Source organism: Rhinopithecus bieti, unplaced genomic scaffold (assembly GCF_001698545.2).
Source record: "Rhinopithecus bieti isolate Rb0 unplaced genomic scaffold, ASM169854v2 scaffold_11565, whole genome shotgun sequence".
Taxonomy (NCBI): Eukaryota; Metazoa; Chordata; class Mammalia; order Primates; family Cercopithecidae; genus Rhinopithecus; species Rhinopithecus bieti.
Genome location: NW_016807049.1, coordinates 1,254,324 through 1,276,420, shown reverse-complemented (window position 1 = coordinate 1,276,420; position 22,097 = coordinate 1,254,324). Strand labels below are relative to the sequence as shown.

The following is a 22,097-nucleotide window of genomic DNA, read 5'->3' as shown; positions in this document are numbered from 1 at the left end:
CCCACCCCTTTCTGCTCTCTCTGGACATTTTCTATTGATTTGTATATGAAACCATCAGTTTTATTTGTGTAGTAACCGGGTGGTTTTTAAACCTATGTAATTACTTCTTGGTTTAGCAAATCAACAAAGTTCATTTTATTATTTTATGAAACCTAATATCCTGCTGAAATGCTCTGTTGTTTAATCCATTTTCCCATCTCCAGGGTAGTTCATTGACTTATTAATTATGGTTATTTAAAAACCCTTGCTTAGTAATTCCAAAATCTGTATCATTTCTTGAGCTTTGTCTATTGACTGTATTTTCTTTTCTTTTCTTTTCTTTTCTTTTTGCCATCAGGTAGCCTTTTCTGCTTCTTTGCATGTCTGGTAAGTTTTGATTGCATGCTGCATTTGTAGAAATTCTAGCTTATGTTTTCTTCCTCTCAAAAACTTCGAGTTGTGTTCTAGCAAGTGGTTAAGTCATTGGTAGATCAACCTAATCCTACAGAAGCCTAGTTTTTGCTTTGTTCAGTCATGTCTATTTCAGTTTATTCTTTCACTTAGGATATCATCCTTCTATCTAAGGAGTCTCCTTCAAGGGTTTCATCCAAATGCCTGAGGTGTTCACCAAAGTCTTTCCACTCTGTCTGGAAAGAAACTCCAACATCTCTTCAGAATTGTGTGATCACTAGAACCTCCACTCAAATTTCAGCCTCTCTGCCACTGCACTCTGTCAGGTCTCCAGAATCATCCCTCTGGACACATGCAGACTAGCAGTTCCGCCAAGGAGCTGAGAGGAATTGCCACACAGACTTCTGGTGCTGCCTCTCGGTACTCACCTTTCCGTTGCCTTGTTCACCTCCAGAAACCTTAGTTACTTTATAGCTCCAAGCTCTTGCGCTGTATGCCCTCTGCTCAGTGAAACTGTAGCTCTCTGCTTATTCTCGACCTCCCAAAACTTCTGCTGAAAAAAATTTCCCTGAGGAAAACTAATCCATGGGCATGGGTTCATTCTGTGTGCCTCCAATTACCCCAAATTGCAGCCCTATGTTGGTTGCAGTTCAGAAGCAAAAAATGTTGTTTTATATAGTTTTTCCAGGTTTTATAGCTATTTTATGGTAGAAAGACAAGTGAGTGCTATTAGCTAGTTGTCTTGTCCAGAACCAGAGTCTCCTTTCATAATTGAATAAATCCTTTGGTTATCTTGTGTATTTTTAAAACAAACCTAAAATGCAGGATTTCCAAGTATTTTTCAGTTCTAGCTGATTTCCTTTGTTTTAGACCAACATCCAAAGGTAAATACTCTTTGGTTTCTGATTTTTGGCATCTTGAAATAAGCATTGCCTCCAGTTTGATTCATTCTCAAATCTATTAAGTATCCCTTTTATATTTGCCTCTGAAATATAATTTGATAAATCTGCTGAATGGTCCGGCACCAAGGGCAGAACCAATACCTTATTCAAGCCCAGCATGAATCCACTTACCAAGAAACTGGAGGCAACTCTGTCTAAACTGTAATTTGTTTGATTAAAACATGCAATCTACATTTACCTTGTCCATACTGATAATGGGAAGGTTGGCTGAAATCAGGAAATACTGTATTATGAGTTTAGCGACTACTTACAAGTGGAAATGAATTTAATCTGGTATGATTTATTTTACTAAATTGTAGCTGCTTCCTTTTCTTTTCTCACTAGTCACAAATGATTTATTTCAGGATCTTCTCCAGAACATTGCCAGAGGCCAGTCTCAAACTTAACCATTGTATATATACCAGAATATTTTCATTAAAAATTAATAACTTTTGTCTTTTTCTGAAAACCACATAATCACTAATTGTCCATTCTTTTGGTCCTTGTCTGTTCTTTATGAATCAATATTATCAAATATTATCAAAGCTACTCCTGTTCCCACAGGCAAATAACAATTCTATGTAATGGGAAATATATTAAATCTGAATTTATGTTCCTCTTACTAGTTATATAATGGACAATTAAATTATTCCTTTGAATTCCTTTCTTCTTTAGTAAATGGGTAAAACACTTGTTTGATTGTTTTAAAGATTAAAGAAATATCTGAAGGCAACTGTTACATTTTCTTCTGATAGGTATCCCAATAAAATTGCTACAATATTGATATTATTATTATTATTACTATTCTAGTATCCTGGATGCAATTTACCTAAACCTGGATATTTAAATTAATTTAAATAGCCACATGCTTTCTCACTAGCTATTTTCCCATCATGATCTCAATCCTCTCTACACAAAGTTTAGTCGCTTCTCTCCTAAAGATTGTTCTACCTAGAGGAGAATATAGATTCATAAAAGAATTAGTATACTGGTGTTTCTCTAATCTCTTAACATTACTTAATTTTTCAAAGAGCTCTGTCTTTTTCCTATTTATCTTCTTGTTCCAAATAGAATTAAAATCACTTGCTGCCTTTAATATTGTTAAATATTTCACTTCATACTATGCCTCAATTTCTTGCTTTTTTTTCTATCTTCCTCCTTCCTTCCTTTTCATTATTTTCTTCTTTTTCAGTTGTCATTGTTATGCTTGTCCTTTCTTGTGAGATTCCCCTGTCATTTTTCCTTACATGCTTTTTAAACAAAACCTCTACAGTGCTGTGGGACAGCCTCATTGGGATCTTTGCAACTTTGGTATCTCTCCACTTTTTCCTTATATAGTTAGCTGGCAGTACTACATAATAGCCTATTCTCTCTCTCTCTCTCTCTCTCTCTCTCTCTCTCTCTCTCTCTCTCTCTGTGTGTGTGTGTGTGTGTGTGTGTGTATGTGTGTGTGTGTGTCTTACATTTTCACTCCTCTTGAGCTTTAAAAGCCTGGCTAGCAAGATTATACCTTTCATTTTATTTTCTGATTTAAACAAGTGTGTGTGTGTGTGTATGTGTATGCGCGTGCGCATGCACGTCAGTGTCTTCTTCATGGATGCTTGTCTCATTTTCTCCCAAGATGTAACTGTCCAGGGAGGGAAAAGTCAAGTTGTCCTCTACTACACTGCTCTGCAGAAAGAGACTCACTAAATGTCAAAAAGTAGATTCATCAGACTGTTCCCTAGAGAAAGGCTTGCTACGGACTCGTATATTGTAACTGAGCTGAAGTTCATTCATCGATAAGTTGTGCCCAAGGAATAGAATTCCTTCCGGTCCTTCTAAGGAGTCCAGGGAAACCAATTCAAAAGCGAACACACCACCACTCACTGACCGGCAAAATCTATCCTTGAAGCGCCGCGGGAGGCACAATTTGGGAACAGGTGAGGCCATGCTGGGGGGGGTGAGGCCCTCCTCTCTCCTGCTTGGGGTCCCGCTTTCAGTCAACCCACCCCAGGAGTACCCTGGGATCTCCTCGCCCCCTGCCAGGCGGAGAACGCGGAGCCCAGCGGGCACGCGGGAGTGGAACTAGGCGCCAGCAGGGCAACTGAGCATGCTCAGAAGCCGAGCAGGTTTGGGTCTCAAGCAGGCAGCCTGTGCATTACACCAGCTCTCGCAGTCCGGGGAGGAGGAGGAGCAGGAGGAACGCGAGGAGGAAGGAGAGGAGGAGCGGCCAGCAGTAGCCACGACCGCCACCACCAGGCAGAGGAAGAGTTCGTGGGAAGGAAAAGACCCTCCTCCCCCTTGGAGCCCCTTCTATCTGCTTTTGGAGAAAGGGAATAAACGATAAAGAGGGAGACGGAAAAAAGAGAAAAAGTGAGGCGGGAGACAGAGGGAAAAGGGCGTGAACAGAAAGGGCCGGAGCGTGCAGGGGAGCCCAGGGCGCGGGGGCGGCACTGCCGAGCCGGGAGCGCTGCCGCTTGGGCAGGTGCCGCGGCCGCTGCCCGGAGGCGGCATGTGACGCGCGGCCACAGCTGCCCGCGGGCGGAGCGCTCTCAGACCCCGGAGCGCACACCGCGGTGCCATCGGTGCCTTCGCGGATCCCCAGGCTCCTCGTCAGTCCGCCGGGGCGGCAGCAGCGCTTCTGGGAAGACGGGCAATGAACCGAAGGGCAGCTCCTGGCAGGGGCACGCGATCCTAAGGACAGTCGCTACCTGAACGCTGAGCCGGAGGAGACGAAGGGACAGTGGAGCGGACGCCACCCGCGCACCGGGCAGGCGCGGAGACCGGCGTGGGACAGCCACCTGGAGCGCAGCTGCCAGGTAGGGACGGCGCCCGCCGCCCAGGCGCTGGGCAGAGCGGGTGGTGGTAGCGGCTGACCTGGTTTCTTGCCTTATCTCGTTGCGAAAAGAGGAAAAAGTTTTCGGCGCGGGTAGGAGAGGTCTTGTGTTTGGAGTTCAAAGATGGAACTGGGGAGGGACGAGAGAGGCTGTTGATTTGGGGAAGATGGGGGCACTTGAATTCTGACAGCGCGATCTGGTGCGGAGTTGGAGTTCTGGGACTGAGGGTGGGGAATGCCCGGTGGCACCCAAGTGCCCCGAAAGGGACGGGAATCATGCGAGAGGTGGCCAGGAGAGAGCCAGGGACGCCCCACCCCACTCTCCCTCGCTTCGGTTCTCTCTTCCCCAGTGCCGGATCTGAGGTTCCAAAGTGCCGGAGCGCGAGGAGCTACTGGGCTCGGGGTGTTTGTGAGCACACTCGTGTGTAGAGCGTTTGTCTCCCATCTCCCCATTTGGTTTCCTGTCATTTCTTTCTAAGAAGGCTAAAGCTGGCACTCGCCAACCTCGCAGTGGGGCCACAAGTTCGAATTGCATTTCAGGGGGCGAAAAGGCAAATTTGGCACTTCGAGTAACACTTGGGAGAAGGCACCTAGCCTAGTGCGCATCTTTACTGACCCGGGGAGAGTCCACACTGGCAAGGCAGCGGCCGCTGGACTGCACCGTTTCTCCTCTTTGGAACACTTTCTCAGAATTGCCTCCTAACAGCGAGGTTAATTTCTGCGTGTGTTTAAACGGCGGGGGAGGGTGGACAGTTGACTCCAGCAGCAGAATTCACTTGTCTACTTCGCGGTGTGCGTGTTGGAATTGAGATCCTGTTCTGCATGCTTGTGCGTGTGTCCGACTCTCCTTGCACGCATTTGGAAGTGGTAGAGGCAGCAGAGATTCGGGAACTGTATCCATATGGACAGATTTCAAGAATGCAAACCTTCATTTGTCTGCAAGTGTTACTGGAACCTGTCCAAAGGCTGCAAGGATATGTCCCCTCGATCCCTGCCCGTGTCCGTGTTTGCAATGTGAAAGGACGGCCCTCTTCAGGACAGAAATGTATTTATCAAAGCGATGTGTGGTTAAGAACACTGGTTATTTCACAGTATGCTTTGCACAGACTTTTCCTCTCTCTCTTGCTCTCTGAGTTCCAAGACAGATAACCTGTCCCCTCCCCCCATTTTGACCTTTGTAGGTTACTATTTGAAAAATAATTTTTAACTGGGTGCAGTGATTATATAGTCCAGATAATTTCATATCATGAGATCGTTATATTGCATGAACCATTCATCATTATTTCCTGTGTTTAAAACAATGCCCATGTATTTACTTAAGAGAGACTATGTATAAGAACCTATAGTTCAGAAAGGGGAAAGCTAGGCCCAAAGCAGATACCTGCATACAGGCAGTATTGTAGTGGTACTAGGTTAACAAAAGACTAAGGTATTTCTGTTCCAAATATTGTGGGATAAATGAGGTGTTGGGTGCACCCTCTTGTTATAAGAGCTGATATTCCGAAGTTTACATGTGCAAGGAACATGCCTGCTTCTTCAGTGTGCATTCCAACATGCCACAGAAATGTGGTTTACATCATAGCTTCGACTGCCGAGTAGTCTATTTTTAGATTTTGTTTACATGGTTTGTCTCAATTAGCTTAATACATAATTAGCTATTGTTGGGCTAGAAAGCACATTATTTTTGTAGTGGTTTCCATATGGAAATATAACATTCGCTTTAATACTAATTTAAAAATAATGACATTGCCGGTCTGATTTAGAATGTTTCTCTAGGTTGGGGGGTATTATGAGATTGAATGTAGCATGAAAATAGCAGTGTCGAGACATTGTTTTTTAAATATCGTTGGGTCATTATTCAAATGAACTCGATAGTTGAAAGAGAAAATGAGATAAAAAGTAGACTTTGAAAAATCTTTATAAATTTTCTGTGTGGAAAATTATTGTAAGAGAAAAGTGTAATTTGGGAAAAGGAGCAAGTGTGGAATTGGTCAAGTTTTAAAGTAAGAACAAGTGTTATAATGAGTAGTTCTGTATTAAACCTACATTTAAGCTTATTTGGGAAACTTTGCTTCAAAATTTAGAGAAATCTGTGATGAATATTCAGTACCCTATTTTTATTCTGGGGTAGGGGAAAGTAAAATGTCACTTCAAAGTATTATTTACTTTTGCAGATTACTTAGGAATGTGTAAAAGTTCTTTAGAGTGTACCTTCTCAGTTTTCCTTATAAAGACAAATGATTTATTTTCTTAACAAAGAAAATGTGTTATTTTAAATTAGAGTATTTAAAATATGAAGTTCTTTTAATGATATTTTAGCCTATAATTGCAGGCAACCTGTTGAAAGTGAGCATAGAAAAAATGTGAAATTGGCAGAAATAGAATTTCTTAGATTCACACTTGTAAATTGAATAGACAGAAAGTTAAATGATACGGTTAGAAGCAAAGTTGCCTCATGTATTTGTAAATTATAAAGTAATTCTTTTTTTCAGATTTTTAGTTAAAATCTCTGTCATTTTCCCAGCCAACATATTGTTCTTGCCTAATAACTTTGTTAACATTGGCAGGCTCAGTTGCTTACTGCTAAATGGCCTGGACGATTCCAGTGTGACTATTAAGAAATTGGGTCTTGTTTGCAGTGCCGGGAAGTTTATACTGAGAACAGCTGTGGTGTAGTGGCACTTTAGATAAGAGATGAATGAACCGTGAATCATATGAAGATGGAGACTCTGATCAGTATGCAGAGACATGTGTCTGTCCTTCACTTATGGAACCTGATTTTATATCATATGATGACTATTAGCATTATTCTCACTGTCATCTCAGAGGATCAGTGAGTACCTAGAGATGTCGTCTTTTATGTTTGTGAATTTAAAATGTATCCTCCTTACATAAGACTATTGTAAAAGGTATCTATGAGCCTAATAAAATTTTAATCAAATCCCTCTACCATGTTTACTTTTGAAACTTAATCGGCGTGATAAAATGTGCCTTGATGCTTAATTGTTGAATATAGTGTTTTCCTAGATGCAATATATTTTCATCTATAAAGTTCAGCAAGTCCAGCAGAAGCCCTGTTCTGAAAAATTACTAGCTTTTCAGAACTTTGGAATAAAATTTTAACATCAATGGAAAGTTTTGATTTTATGAAGGGATAATCTGATGTATATGACAGGAGGCAAAATCAGTCAAATTGGAAGTTTGTTTCTGGGATCTGAAAGGCCCTATCTTCTCCATTAGGTAACATATCTTTGTTCAGATCAAATACTAAGCAGACTCTTTCTTCAAATCACTCATCACTACATTGCTGCCTCTGCCCGCTCTCTACAGAGAGGATGTGCAGGTATGAAAGACCTCCCCCCGCTTCTTTTCTTTTCCTTTTTTTTTTTTTTCTTTTGAAACGGAGCCTCACTCTGTTGCCCAGGCTAGAGTGCAGTGGCGTGATTTTGGCTCACTGCAACCTCCGCCTCCCGGGTTCAAGCAATTCTCTGCCTCATGAAAGGCTTCCCTTTTCATTAGTGAACCTAGCACCTGGAGAGTTCTGTTAGCCTGCTACCTTCCCTTAGCAGTTCCCTTATGCCCCAGAGAGTATAGATCTCCATTAGTGTTGTCTTCAACTCAAGAAATAAAAATAATTTTGGTCTGGGCACAGTGGCTCGTGCCAGTAATGGCAGTACTTTGGGAGGCCAAGGCAGGAGGATTACATGAGGCAAGGAATTAAAGATCAGCCTGGGTAACATAGCCAGACCCTATCTCTACAAAAAAAGTAAAAACTTAGCCAGGCATGGTGGCATGCACCTGTATTCCTAGCTACTAAGGAGGATGCAGTGGGAAGATAGCTTGAAAGCAGAAGTTCGAGGATGCAGTGAGTTAGGATCATGCCACTGCTTTCCAGCCTGTATGACAGACTGAGACTCTGTCTCTAAATAATCATCATCATAATAGTAATTTTGGTTTGGTGAAGCAATTGAAAACATTAAGCCATAGTGTGGCTTATATGATAACTGTGTGGCCTCAAGCATTTCATTCCCCACTGTACACTTGGAGACCATAGCAGTTGCCCTGTCCATACCATGGATTGGTTTTGAGGATCCAATGCATGTGGATGTGCTTTCTGAACAAACTCTGAAATGCAGTGCTTGATTGGAACCCAGAGTCCCCTCAGTACCCCATGATGGACAGCACTGAGTGCCAGTATGTAGTGGCCCTCTGGCTCAGTTTTTAGCTTATGTGTTGTTTTCTATCCAGAAGTTTTGGCAGCTTGCAGATTCTCCTAGCCTCTGGCAGGCTCTCCCCTTTAGGCTGGCGATCTGCATTCTCCCACCTGTTGGAACTTCCCGCTCATCCCCTCCTGAAGGCCAAGGACTCTGGCCGACATGTACCTTCTTAGCTTCCTCTGCTGAGGCAGCAGCTGCAGCTTGTCACATTGACACAGACCCAGGGTTCAGTAGTGATGACAGGAAGTCAACAGAAGGAATATTCTGAGCCCCTGCCAGCTTCTCACCAATTGTGCCAGTTCATCCTGAAACCAACCGGAATATGAACACTTTGAGAAAAACGATGGTGGCCAAAATTAAAACAAAAAACAATTTGACAAACAGTAGCTGGCAGATGCATTGTGGGCTTTGAGACCTTCCCTTTCCAAGCCTGCTCTGCATGGGACTTGGGAGACTGGCCCTTCTGATTCTACAACCCGTGCAGAGTCTGTCGTAACCCTAGTGAGCTCTAGCAATTCCCATGCCCCCCTCACCTCAGTTTCTCTAACTCCTGTCATATTTACCATTTCATAGGACTAGGATTTTATGGAGTTTTCAATTTTCACTTTTAGTACTGGATTTAATGTCTGACTTGGGAAAATTTTAACTATGACCTTGACAGTCAGCCTCACCTTGCCAAGAACTTCTCTCCAGGAGCAAGACCCCTTTCTTTCTATTCTGTCTCTGATTCAATCTCAATGTGACAAACCCTTGGACCTAAGGCACAGCTCCTCTCCGATGGCACATTATTTCCATCTGAGACTTGTACTGCCCAGTTCCACTTGACAAATAAATTCTCCTTGTCTGTCATTGTTGGCAAGATCAAATCTCAGTTCTCCACACCTCTCCCAAGCAATGTAATTTGAGTGGCTGACTATCCACTGCAGAATTAATCCTTCATTAGGTCATTTGTTCTAGCCCAGCCCTAGCCTGCTTCCTGTCCCCACTGTTCCCTTGAAATTTGGCATGTCAGCTGAGCCAAGACATCATCTACCTTCTGTCACCTCTAGCACAGGAAGTGGTGCTAATATAGACATCCTGGTTCAGGCAGGATATCCGCCAACTACTGCTGTTCAGATAGAATTCAGGTGAGTCTAAACCAAGGTAAAATACTTTCCGACTGTTTTGGAGAGAGTCCCCAGAGAGAGGGGCTACCAAGTGTGTACTTCCCTGCATTTATGGCTGAGAAGTGTTTTGATGTTCTTATATATATTTATTCTTATACTTTAAGTTCTAGGGTACATGTGCCCAACGTGCAGGTTTGTTACATATGTATAGATGTGCCATGTTGGCATACTGCACCCATTAACTCGTCGTTTACATTAGGTATATCTCCTAATGCTATCCCTCCCCTCTCCCCCTCCACCCCACAACAGGCCCCAGTATGTGATGTTCCCCTTCCTGTGTCCAAGTGTTTTCAATGTTCAATTCCCACCTATGAGTGAGAACATGCAGTGTTTGATTTCTACTGAAGCCTTCTAATTTATAACAGGTAGCTATGGCTATAGACGTAGATACATAAAAAATATTCTGTCACTAAACTGTAGGAAAAAGGAGGTGCTAATAGCCTTTGTCTACATTTTGTAAGACTTGTCACTTTGGAGTATATTTCTCCCACTAGAATTGCCCTTGGGATCCAGACTGGAGAGTAACCTGGTTACTGTTAACTATTAATACATACAAGCCAATTCTTGCCCACAGCCATTTGGCATTCCATTGAGCTAGCTCTCACTTTCATTGAACCCTAATCCAGTGGTATTTTATAGACTCAGAATCCACATAAATTTTGGCTGAGCATGGTGGCATACACCTGTAGTCCCAGGTACTCAGGAGGCTGAGGCAGGAAGATCACTCGAGGCCAGGAGTTCAAGGTTATAATGCACTATGATTGAACCTGTGGATAGCCACTGTACTGCAGCCTGGACAACATAGCAAGACCCCATCTCTTCAACAGAGCAAAGAAAGAAGAATCCATATAAATATTAAATATTACTGGGTTTTTGGCTTCATATTGACAATATTTTTGATGATTACATTTAAATATATATGCATAGTCATTTAAAAATGTTATTGAACACAGTCTTTTTTGTGATTTTTCAATTTCTTAGTGCAAAATAGTCTAAAAGCACAACTTCTGTTGTGGGAGGTCTCTCAAACGATTTACATTGAAAAGAAGTTCTCATGCTTGAAATAGACATGATGATCCTCCTGCCATGTTTCCTGTGCTTTCTCACATGCCCAATAACACATGCCACATGCAGTAGCTTGTGTGAAGGGAGAGATGATGGGAATCTGGAATGGCCATGATGTTTCTTTATATGGAGTCCTCCCTTCTTCTCTCCTCACCCCAGATCCTTCCCATCACACAAGGACCAGCCAAATTCTTCCAGATTTCCTTGAGTGCAGCTATCATTCTGTTTTCCCTGTGATTAATTATTTTAAATCCCCCCATTCATTTGAATTTAGAAACTGAAAATCGTTCTGACTAAACAGCTACAAGTCACTTCCCTCTACTCTGAATACTAGTGGCACTTACCATTTTTAATATAAAATTTGATGCTCAAGGATAACCCAGGTAGTATTTATTTTGATTCTCTCCAAAGAAGTTACCTTCATGAGAGTATATAAGTAAATATATAATAAATACATGCTTGAGTAGAATGAGTAAATGACTCAATCACTCCATCTATCTACCTATCAATTATCTATCTCTTTGTATCTAATCCACCTATGTTCATTTACATAGGAGTTGTATATACATCTGTTATCACATCTTTCATGTCAGTATCATCTAATGTGCCAGGTACCATGGACGTTCTGTTTTGGATACACACTAAGTCAAGGGCTCTGCTTTTCAGGAGCATATGATCAATGTGAGTGTAGCTAAACAAATCAGGGTTGGAAGGGGATGATAGATGTTGCATGAATTTCTTAGGTTTTAAAACAGAAGTTTATTCTTTCACAATTCTGGAAGCCAGAAGTCTGAAATCAGGGTGTTGGCAAGACTGCACTTCCTCTAAAGACCCTAGGGGAGAATCCTTCCTTTCTTCCTTCAGCTCCTGGTGGCTATCTGCATTCGTTGACTCGTGAGCACATCATTCCAATCTCTGCTTCTGTGGTCACGTTGGCTCTTCCACCTCTTTCATTGTCTCCTCCTGTATATGCCTGTCTTATAAGGATATGTGTGATTGCAATGAAGGCCCACCCAGAAAATCTAGGATAAGCTCCTCCTTTCAAGAACCTTAACTTCATCACATCTTTTGTCATACAAGGTAATCACAGAACCTGGGGATTAGGAGGTGGGCACATCTTTTGGAGGGACCACCATTCAGACCATTGCAGATGTCATTAATGAGCAACTTTTGGCTTTGGACCTCTCTGTTGTGTTACACTGTGCAGTCTGTGTGTTTGAGAAATTAACACTCACCAGAGGGTCATTCCATTTTCACAGAGCAGTGAGACGCAGGTCCTCTTTATATTGAGCCAAAAATCTAATTCTCATTGTGCTTGTTTGGCTTCTTAATAATTCTGAGAATTATAACGAGAACACTTCTGATCTTTCTTCCATAAGAAAATCTTCAAAGTTGAAAAGTTTAAAGTTATTTCAACTAGGTCCTATGTGCCGCTTCTAAATTTTCATGATCTTTCTTAACCTTTTCAGTTACACTCACTGAACAGCAATCACACTACCCTAATCTCACTATCTTCTGACTTTAAATCTTTTGACTCCTCTCATCCACCTTCATGAGATTTATAGCAATGACTTTTTCAAAAGTCACCTGTAACCTCTTAGTCATAAAACGGGTAGCCCTTCCTTGTCCGTCCTGGTTGATCTCTTAGCAACACCTTTAAAATCCCTTAATTTTCAGAGAATTATACCTCCCTAGCTCTCTCCTCTCCTTTGGTTCTTTTCTGTCCTTCCTGTTCCCCACCCCCATCTTCTGCAGAGTGTAGAGCTCTCCAGCAGTTTCTCCCTGGTTGACTCCCATACTCTTCCCCTGCCTCTCCTCTCATACCTGCCTCTGTCTTCATGGTTTCCAATACCCTTTCCATGTGGGTCACAGTCATTTGCTCATCTCCAAGCCTCACTTGGCTTCAGTAAGGAGATTTCCATGTGCTTGCTGGATAGCACAGCCTTCACCTCCTTCTTCCTCATCCTGTTCCCCTCCTGAGGTTCCTATTTCTATGAATAGCATGACCATCCTACAGCTCAAACGCTATGAATAAATCAAGTAATCTTGATTTATTCTCTTCCCTCACCTCCCACATGTAGCTAGGTACCAAATTCTAATGATTCAACCAAGTAAGATCTCAACCTTCTTGGCTACTTTCTCCTCCTGCTGTCAATATCTTAATTCATCATTTCTGCAACTTTAATGTGCATTCAGATCACATAGGGATCTTGATAAAATGCAGACTCTGATCCATGAGGTCTGGGTTGGAGCCTGAGAATCTGCATTTCTAACCAGCCTTCAGGCGATGCAGATACTGCGCCTCTGTGCTCGGACCACACTGAGAAGAAAGGCTTTATGTTATAGCTTTATATCTTTTCTTAGTCTCTGAGCTTCCCAGATTATCTCATTGACCATATTATTGCCTCTGATCCATTTTGTACAGATTACTCTTATTGAAGACCAAATGTGATCATCTTTCTCCCACCCTCAAACACCTTCTTTGACATCCCCTTCCATTACCTGTTGAATAAAGACTAAACGTCTCTCATCAGCTTCACCCTATTTCATGGCTTGGGTTTGCATTTTGAGTTCAGTCTCAAGTCTCAAGGCTGCCCTTCACTTTACCCTGGTACTTGCTGTTGCAGGTATCCTCATCCTCTGCCACGTTCTCTTGTTGTGTGGGATGCCCTTTCTGCCACATCATCAGGGGTTCAAATTTTAGCAACTTGCCCAGGACCACTTAAAATGAATTCATCTTCTGTTACTCTATCAGAATCTCACTTTTATCCCTGATTCCATTCACTCTTGGTTTTAAGGTGTGTGTGTGTCATACATTGTTTCAAATAGCAAACTGTGAACTTCTTGAAAGATGCTCTTCTGTTGGTCTTAGACAGCCTTCAAGTATCTAGTGCAGAGTCTTCTTCATAAATGCTTAATATTCACATTCATATATAAAATATGTAAATAGGCACAGTGGCTCACTTTGGAAGGCTGAGGTGAGAGGATTGTTTGAGGCCAGAAGTTCAAGACCAACCGGGGCAACTTAGCAAGAACACATCTCTATAAAAATTATTAAAAATCAGCTGAGTTTGGTGGTGCACCTGCCTGTAGTCTCAGCTACTTGGGAGGCTGAGGCAAGGAGGATCCCTTGAGCCCGTGGGTTCAAAGCAGCAGTGAGCTGTGATGGTGCCACCACACTCCAGCCTGGGCAACAGAGCGAGATCCTGTCTCAAAAAAAGTAAATATAATGTTTTTGTTTGTCTCCTTATAAAAGTAATATATGTGATACAAAAATTCAAACATTATGGAAATATATATCAAAAGTAAAAGTCCACCATAACTCAATGCCCCCAAAGACAACTATGGTTAACAGTTTGATGCCACTACAGGTTGCCTCTGATATTTTTCTATACATATTCTAACATTTACTCTATACAAAACTGGGATAATAATAGACCCTGGCAACTTGACTTTAAATGTAAATCTATCTCCCTCTTCTTAAAATCTGCAACTTATTCCAAAAGATTGACTGATTTAATTGCATAAAAATCAATCTGCTTAAAATGGCCTAGCAATGTAGAAATATGTTTCCTTTGAATTTCTGATCACTTAAGTATGTCTTTATTCAGCAATTTCTCTCTCTGCTCCTCGGATTATGCTAGACTTTGGATTTGTAACAGTAAGACACAAATACTACCCCGGAAGTTCCAAGCTATACTTACGTCTTTAGGCTAATGTTGAGTGATGATGAACTGCTGGTGAGGTAGTAATCATTGATCTTTGATGCCAAGTTAAATTTATCATGTTTGATGACATGCACTCTCAGATTGCTGAATTTTATACTGAAATGTAAGTTTTCAAATTCTTTAGCACCATAAAGAATAGATGACTCATTTCAAATTCTGAACGTATACATATCTATCATCTAACACATATGTGTAGGTATATTACTTTTTATTCCATTAATGAATATAAATTTGAAATAAAAATATAGAAAATGTTGTGGCCAGATGTGGTGGCTCATGCCTGTAATCCCAGCACTTTGGGGGGCTGAGATGGGCAAATCACGAGGTCAGGAGATCAAGACCATCCTGGCTAACATGGTGAAACCCCGTCTCTCCTAAAAATACAAAAAAATTAGCCAGGTGAGCTGGCACGTGTGTGTAGTCCCAGCTACTCCAAGGCTGAGGCAGGAGAATCGCTTGAACCCGGGAGGCGGAGGTTGCAGTGAGCTGAGATCATGCCACTGCACTCCAACCTGGGCAACAGAGCGAGACTCCGTTTTAAAATATATATTTTTTTTATATAAAAACATATACAAATATGTATTTCTAAATAGAGAGAAAATGTTGTAAAAGATATACCAAAAATTTTAGTGTATTTAATAAAGCTACAATTTAGGAAGAAGCCGTGTGAAAAACCAAAGGAAAATGTCATGGGGGCTGTGTGTGTTCTATATACATAGAAAATGTTGTAAAAGATATGCCAAAAATTTTAATGTATTTAATAAAGCTACAATTTAGGAAGAAGCCATGTGAAAACCAAAGGAAAATGTCATGGGGCTAGTGTTAGTAATTGGAGGCAAACAATAAGGCGTTTGTTGACCAGAAAATTTTTTGAGAAGTCAACATCAATATTCCCTTTGGAATTTTGGAGAGATGAGTCTTCATAATGATGAATGTTTGTTACTGATACCATATTTGTCATTTAAAAGATAGTTCTGTTGTGGAACTCAGGAAGGTCATTTTCCTGGGTAGGGGGAGGACAGGAGTGCGTTTGAGGAACCTAGAGATGTCGGCAAAGGAGACTACATCTTATGGAGAAGAAACTTGAAAGTAGAAGGTAAGACAATAAAAGGTCAGTGAAATTATATAAAGAGCTTTTTTTTTTTTTTCTGAGACCAAGTTTTGCTCTTTTGCCCAGGCTGGAGTGCAATGGCATGATCTTATCCCGCTGCAACCTCCGCCTCCCCAGGTTCAAGCAATTCTCCTGCTTCAACCTCCCAGGTAGCTGGGATTACAGGCATGCACCACCATGCCTGGCTAAGTTTTGTATTTTTGGTAGAAATGGAGTTTCACCATGTTGATCAGGCTGGTCTCAAACTCTTGATCTCAAGTGATCTGACCCCCTCAGCCTCCCAAAAAGTGCTAATATTATAGACATGAGCCACCATACTCGGCCAATATAAAGAATATTTCTACGTCTTCTATCAAACCCCTGAAAATTTTGTTCCTTGGTGTAGTTAATATGTCTCCCATATGGTACTGTGTGTTTTCTGCAGTTTAATACAAGTGAAAATTGAACCTCCTTTGGAATAATAAGAGCAATTATCTGACAATAAAATTAAGCCATCTTAATTTCATTTTGCATTGGCTGCTGGGAAACTTAGACCTAAAATAACATTCAATCTCAGTGGCCAGTGTTGCTTGGTTTTTCTGTATATGACTTCCCTTTTGTTCTAGGATTTTTTTAAACTTTCAGTTTTAATATAAGCATTCTCGGATTCTCTTTGGAAAGTAAGCAGGATATAATTGGGAAATGTATAGTCTAAAATTATACCCACAAAAAAAGCCCATATATTAAGGTAACGAAAAAGGAAGTGAATACTTTGAAAGCAGATTAAAAGAGACAAAGTAATATGTTGGAACCGAGGTCTCTTTGAAGGTCTGAAAACCTCAGGAACCACCAGGGGCAAAGAAAGTAACTTTTAGCCAATGCAAGATATCCTGAAGAAAGAACAGGTAACGATGATGATGACGATGATGGCTGTTGATAATTATAATGAATGATATTAAATAATGAATTATAAGGCTTCAGATTTTCAGACAATATCTCATTGAATCAACAGCCCTCTTTTTTCATGTATAGTTGACAATTAAACCTTATATATATTTATGGCATACAGGGTAATGCTTTGATATCGTGGTACTTTGTGAAATGATTACATCAGACTAATTAATATATCCATCACCTCTGATTTTTTATATTTATTTATTTATTTATTTATTTTTTGCTGTGAGAACATTATAAGATCTATTCTCTTAACAGTTATCAAGTGTTCGTTACCATTAACCATAGTTGTCATTGTGTTGTACAATAAATCTCTCAAACTTATTCATCCTAACTGAAACTTTGTACCTTTTGATCAACATCTCCCCAGCCATCACCCTTTCCCTGTCCCTGTTGAGAACCTCCATTCTACTCTTCATCTGTAAGTTTTTGGGATTCTGCATGTCAGTGAGAACATGCGGCATTTGTCTTTCTGTGCCTGACTCATTTCACTTAACACAATGTCCTCCAAGTCCAACCATTTCATTGCAGAAGGAGAATTTTCTTCTTTTATAAGGGTGAATGTTATCTATTGTGTGTATATACCACATTTTCTTTCTCCATTCTTCTGTTGATCGATGGTTTGGTTCCATATTTTGGCTATTATGAATAGTGCTGGAGTGAATATGGGAGTGCTGATATCTCTTTGACATATTGATTTCAGTTCCCTTGGATGTATACCCAGTATTGGGATTGCTGGATCCTATGGAGTTTTATTTATTTATTTGTATTTTATTTTATTTTACTTTTTTGAGACGGAGTCTCGCTCTGTCACCAGGCTGGAAAGCAACGGCATCATCTTGGCTCACTGCAACCTCCGTCTCCTGGTTGAAGTGATTCTCCTACTTCAACCTCCCAAGTAGCTGGGATTACAGGTGCCTGCCACCATGCCCGGCTAATTTTTGTATTATGAGAGATGGGGTTTCGTCATGTTGGCCAGGCTGGTCTCAAACTCCTGGCCTTAAGTGATCCGCCCACCTAGGCCTTCCAAAGTGTTGGGATTACAGGTGTGAGCCAGTGTGCCCGGCCGCTAGTTTTATTTGTATATACCTCTTGGCCATTTGTATGTTTTATTTTGAGAAATCTCTGTTCACATCTTTTGCCTATTTTTTAATCAGATTATTTTCTTTTTTTCTAGAATCTTTTGACTTCCTTATATGCTCTGGTTATTAATCTCTTGTCAGATGGATAGTTTGCAAATATTTTCTCCCATATTTTAGGTTGCCTCTTTACTTTATTTTTTCCTTTGCCATGCAGAAATGTTTTCTCTTGATATAATCCCATTTGTCTAGTTTTGCTTTTGTTGCCTGTGCTTTTGAGATCTTACCCAAAAGGTCTTTGCTGAGACTAATGTTCTAAACATTTTCCCAGTGTTTTCCTATGGTGGTTTCAGAGTTTGGGGTTTTAAATTTAAGTCTTTAATCCAATTTGATATGATTTTTGTATTTGGTGTGAGATAAGATCCAATTTCATTCTTCTGCATGTGGATATCTAGTCCTCCCAACTGCATTTGTTGAAGAGTATCCTTTCTTCATTGTGTGTTTTTGGCATCTTTGTTGAGGATCAGTTGACCATAAATACAAGGATTTATTTTTGGGCTCTTTATTCCATTCCATTGGTCTGTGTGTGTGTGTTTATGCCAATACCATGCAGTCAACAACCCTCTTTAAATAGAAATTGTTTTTTTTTTATATATACATAAAAGGAAACTGAAACATATTGAGGACTTTCCTCAGTTTAAACAGCTAATAATGTCATAGAAGCTCAGTGAATCCAGGTTGTACCATGTTGCCTTTTATATAAAATGCATGCATATCTTTCTCATCAGAAGCAGGAACCAGGCAAAAAGAGAACAACCCAAGGGTCTAGGCTTGAAAAGAAAATCAGAAAGTTGATTCTGGGAGGGACTGAAACATTCCCACAGTCTTAGGGACAGGCCTAGCCCATGTTAATCTACGGATGAAATACCGATTCTGAAGGGTGAGGCCACAACATCGAACCAGGCTGAATAAAGAAACTGGTATCTGGGTTTGAAGGCTGTGGCAAGTGAGACAGTCTGTGGCCCCTCTCCAGCTTCATCAAAAACAGAAATCTGTGCCCCATAACACTTTCTACTGCACGCTCAGATCTTCTTCCTCCCACACTGGCACTCTCCCTCCTGTTTCTCTGGAAGATATTTTCCTCTAACTATGGCACGTTTGACTTGACTTTCCTTAAAGCACACTTTTTCTTACCCTTGAAACTTTTCAAGTTACCATTCCGTATTCTGTCTTCTCCTGATCCCAAAATTCTTCTCTCTCTTTTTTCCTCTGTTTTTTTTTCTCTTTTTTTTCCTTTTTCTTTTTCTTTTCTTTTCTTTTTCTTTTTTTTTTTTTTTTTTGAGATGAAGTCTCTCTCTGTTGCCTGACTGGAGTGCAGTGGTGCGATCTCAGCTCACTGCAACCTCCACCTCCTGGGTTTAAGCAATTCTCCTGCCTCAGCCTCCTGAGTAGCTGGGACTACAGGCACACACCACCACGTCCAGCTAATTTTTATGTATTTTTAGTAGAGTCAGGGTTTCACCATGTTGGCCAGGTTGGTCTCAATCTCTTGACCTCGGGTGATCCACCCTCTTCGGCCTCCCAAAGTGCTGGGATTACAGGCGTGAGCCACTGTGCCTCGCAGACTTTGAAGGGATTTTTAAGATTATCTAATGGGGGCCTCTTATTTTATATTTGAGGATCCTGGAATCTGAAAAGGTTGAATGCCACACCCAAAGCTGCAAAACTAAGCCTGGATCTTCTGAGTCCATGTCTAAGTTTCTATGTAGACTCCTGCTAAGTCACTGCCTGGAGATGACCTGGCCTCTTTATTCACTCTTGTTATTTGCAGCTGCATTTATGGCATTTATGGCACCAAGTATTCGTAGAAACAGATCTCAAGCATGAAACCTCCTCCCAAGTGCTACATATCCGTTTCTGGCCCTCTGTTGGACATTCCTGCAAAGAATATCCATCAGACACCTCTAATGTATGATTTGGACATTGGAACCCATCACCTTTCTCCAAAATATGCCATTCTTCCTATTTTTCCTATATGCATTGATTGCATCACAGTCTTCCTAGGAGAAGCAAGGATTCAGACTTGAATCCTTTTGAATGTTTACAAAGATACCTTCGCTCTTTACATGCAGCTCGTAAGTCCTATCGAATTTTCCTAAACTGCATCACATTAATTACTTGCCACCTGTTCTCACTATGACCTCCTCGATCCAGGTCTTTCCCATAATCTCCCCCTTACAAGGCTCCAATAGCCTCTAACTTGTTCCCCTGCTTTCAGTTTTCTTTTGGATTTTACTGTTCTGTAACAAGACCTACAATTTTACCTCCAGGTAACTTTTACTTCCATCTCCTTTTCCCCTCTCTGTCATGTCACTGTAGCCACATCAGCCTGTTTGTGGTTCTTTGGATGTGACTCCATTGTCCTGCCTCTAGGTTTCTGTAGAAACCACACTTCCTGAAATTTCCTCTCCCTAGCTTGGCTGTAGCTGTCCTAAAAATATTAGGAGGCCTGAATTCCTCAGGAAAATATAGTCATCCCTCAGTATCCAATGGGCATTAGCTCCAGGACTTCTATCGGATACCAAAATCACAGGATGCTCAAGTCTCTTGTATAAAACAGCACAGTATTTACATATAACCTATGCCCATCCTCCCATGTAATTTAAATCATCTCTAGATTACTTATAATACCTAATGCAGTGCCTACACATCACTTCATGTGAGTGGATTCAACATAGTACTGAGCACGAGGCAAATTCAAGTTTTGCTCTTTGGAACTTTGTGGATTTTTTTCTGGAATATTTTTGATGTGAGATTAGTTAAATTGAGAGATGTGGAAGCCGCAGTTACAGAGGGCTGGCTGTACATCTTTTTCAATCCCCACGCTCCTTTAGTATGTTATTCTCACATCTCTTATGACATTTACCATACTTACCTGCATTCAAATAAATTATGTAAATAACTCTCCTTTTTCTTTAGATTTTAAGCTTCTCATTGGGAGCCACCGATTATTTATTTCTCTATACACCCTGTAGACTTTACACCTTGTAGAAGCTCACTAAATGGAATGATGCTTTAGGTCCCTGTGCAGGCAGAGATTTTTATGTTTTATTCACTGATCTATCCCAAGGACCTGCTTGGCACATAATAGACTTTCTTTAAGTATTTGTTGTTGAGTGAGTTCCTTGTTACTGTTCCCTTTGGGGAGAAAAAGAAACATGAGTTTTAGCAGTCTTCAATGTACCTTGATAATGACAAAATAGTTTATCTATTAGTAAACAGTAAGCAGTTCCTGATGACTGATATGCAGAACATACTAGAATTTCTCCCATTGAGATTCAGAACTTCTCTTGCCTGGACCATTGTGTTTGTAGATACAATGGTTACACTGGTGACCTTCACATTTTGAGAGGTGTAGTCTTTCAGACATCCTGGAAATTATGGTTCCTTTCACCAGCTAATTTCTAATGGTAAGTATTTCCCGAGTAGTCATTATTGGTTGATCATCAGATGCCACAAGTAGCAAGCTCTCTTGAAGGTCTTTGTAACCACTGGAAAGCTTTCAATCACAGGGACTTGGAAGGGTGATCGTGTGTGGCCCAGGATTGTATGCATCGTAATCATATGGGATGTCTGCTAAAGATTCGACCTTGGTGATTGAAACCAGACCAGCTGAATAAAAATGGGGACAGGGTCTGTCGTTCCGCATTCTAAATACTGTACCTCAGATAGTACTTCTGCTTGCTAAATTTTAAGATCCATTTCAGAAGGAGAGAGAGAGAGAGAGAGACTGGGCGCAGTGGCTCAGGCTTGTAATCCCAGCACTTTTGGGAGGCCGAGGTGGGTGGATTGCAAGGTCAGGAGATCGAGACCATCCTGGCTAACACAGGGAAACCTCGTCTCTACCAAAAATACAAAAAATTAGCCGGGCGTGGTGACGGGCGCCTGTAGTCCCAGCTACTCGGGAGGCTGAGGCAGGAGAATGGCATGAACCCGGGAAACGGAGCTTGCAGTGAGCCGAGATCACACCACTGCACTCCAGCCTGGGCCACAGAGCCAGACTCTGTCTCAAAAGAAAAGAAAAAGAAAGAAAGAAAGAGAGAGAGAGAGAGAGAGAGAGAGAGAGAGAGAGAGAGAGAGAGAGAAAGAAAGAAAGAAAGAAAGAAAGAAAGAAAGAAAGAAAGAAAGAAAGAAAGAAAGAAAGAAGGAACATTTATTTATTTTTCTGAGTTAGATTAATATCATGGATTGGCAAGGGGTGTACGCTATCTCAGGTCATTCTCTCTGGTAAGATGAGTCATATTCGATGTTTCTCAGGCTTCGCAAAGGGTGGAGTGCTCTTTCCTACTGGAATTTAAACACAATGGAGCAATAACTCAGATCTCAGCTGGAAAATTAAATGAAACTGCTTCCATTAAATGTATCCTGCTGTATCTAAATATACGTATACATATATATGTATTTTTTTTGTGGAGGGGAAATATGGTTAACAATGTTCACAGGGTACTATAAAAACAGAAAGTGTTATCTCAAATATATGCAGTTCTTAACTTTTTTTGTTTGTTTATTGAGTTCTATCAGGGAACTGACTATCAAAACAGACTATATTTTGCACGGGTATAATGCTATATTTAGGGGTTACATTTCTG

The 22,097-nt window shown here is 41.0% G+C and overlaps 1 protein-coding gene across 4 annotated transcripts in view; it reads left to right on the top strand.

Moving 5' to 3' along the window:
• Window positions 1-3,317: 3,317 nt before the first annotated feature.
• The window catches only part of CHRM3 (cholinergic receptor muscarinic 3), a 544,049-nt gene continuing 525,269 nt past the window's right edge, over window positions 3,318-22,097 (top strand). For all 4 annotated transcript variants that reach the window (XM_017879770.1, XM_017879769.1, XM_017879768.1 and 1 more), the window contains exon 1: window positions 3,318-4,132. The gene's annotated coding sequence lies outside the window, so the exon portion shown is untranslated. The remainder of the gene's footprint in view (window positions 4,133-22,097) is intronic.